The sequence below is a fragment of the Bison bison genome, unplaced genomic scaffold, assembly GCF_000754665.1.
Source record: "Bison bison bison isolate TAMUID 2011002044 unplaced genomic scaffold, Bison_UMD1.0 scf7180017861046, whole genome shotgun sequence".
NCBI classification, from domain to species: domain Eukaryota; kingdom Metazoa; phylum Chordata; class Mammalia; order Artiodactyla; family Bovidae; genus Bison; species Bison bison.
Window position 1 is genome coordinate 2,475,761 of NW_011491618.1, and position 1,672 is coordinate 2,477,432.

Here is a 1,672-nt window from a genome sequence, read left to right on the forward strand (position 1 = left end):
CCGGAGGCTCCTGCCCGCAGGCGCTGCCCACAGGGCCCAGGCCATCCGCACCGTCGCCATGACAACCAGACCGGATCGCCCCCCCACCAAGTGACCGTCTGTCAGGAGCTCCTGCCTTCAGGGGCCTCTTAACCTGCAGCGGGGCGGGGCTGAGCCGTTCGGGGCGGGGCGACGACGGTTAGGGGGCCGCGGGTCGGGCCACGGGTCAGAGGGCGGCGCTGACAGGATCCCCCGCCCCTTGAGGGTGGTGACGGAATCCACTAGCGAGAGTCACGAGGCCGAGATAAAGGGTGGCTGAGGGTCTAATCTACTGCCAAGGCCGGTTTCAGAAGGGCTCAGGGGCCCCAAAGGTGGCTCTGGCGCTCTCCAGGGTCTTGAACAATCAAGGAGAAGTCTGACTAGGGCAAGAGGGCAGAGCAGCCGCCTGACCAAGGAAGGAGGCTTATGGGGCAAGAGTGAAAGCCCGGAGGTCGGGGAAGCCTCTGCCTCGTTTGAGCTCAAAGAAGATGGAATCACGTGGAGGTTACCAGGGTTTGCCAAACCCCAGCCACTGGGTGCCACCTTGAAGAATTTTGTCTTTGTGGATAAATTTTAAATTTATCCTCAGGATAAATCAGGACTGTAACTAGAAGGCTGATGTCACTTGTTAAGAAAGCCTTACAAATAAACAGGTTAAAAAATATTATAAATTCCAGCTGGATAGTGTTGACTTCTGTTGGAAACAAAGATGGTTAGGAAGTGCCAGGTGGTAGAGATCCCATAGCAAGCTTGAGGCTTCTTCCTTGGTAGAATAGCTGCTGACACGCAGAACACCAGGCCCTGGGCAAACCACTTCACAAATAGTAACTCACTGAAGCCTTACAATGACTCCAGAATGGACACTCTTATTATACCCATTTTATAGATGAGGAGACTGAGGCACAGAAATGTGTGAGGGCCAAGGTCACTCAGTTCATGAGCAGTGGAGGTGGTCTTTGAGGCAAAGCAGTTTTGTTCCTGATTCATGTTATTAAGCAAGATGTGCAAAGGACTTGAAAACTTTCATAGGGTGTGATTCATTATTGCATAATACTGTATACGCGTGCTGCTTAAAAACACCCAGTGCGCAATCAGTGGTACACATCCTGCCCTCGGATACACTATCCTCTGATGGGGTCCCACCCTCTGTCCTTATGGAGGGTGAAACCAACTGCAGAGGGGCGACGAATTGGCTGAGGTCATACAGCTTGTTAGTGTCACGGCCAGACCCTTGGCACCCTTGGGTTCCCCCACCCCACCCCCGCACAGTCAAGACTCCTGGGGCTTTGCTTGCATAGGGAGCACAGTCTGGGTTCTTCTCTCCCGAGTACCGCAGAGGATGCCGGGTGAATGCACCAATCCTTCCTGGGCCTCCCCCATTAAAAGACACATTCCCATGAACAGGTGCATGTTACACAAGCAGGCACACACGCACACAGCACAGTATATGCACGTACTGTCCTGGGCAGGAGACTCCTGTCAGCAGGAGACAGGAGCTGACCTCTGTGATCTCCGCTGACTTTTCCATTTCCCTACTTCGAAATTCTGATTCCAACAGAGAGTGAAGCAATGAGAGGGAGGGTTTGTACACCTTGCCCTGTGGGGCCACCTCCAGGGCCGCCTTTCTCTTCTCTCTTTACTGCCCCCCCCCCCC

General features: G+C 54.0%; 1 protein-coding gene across 1 annotated transcript in view; it reads left to right on the forward strand.

The window, feature by feature from the left end:
- LOC104982998 (transmembrane protein 101) overlaps nt 1-1,672 on the forward strand; it is a 56,434-nt gene that overhangs the window by 15,668 nt on the left and 39,094 nt on the right. The window lies entirely within an intron of this gene.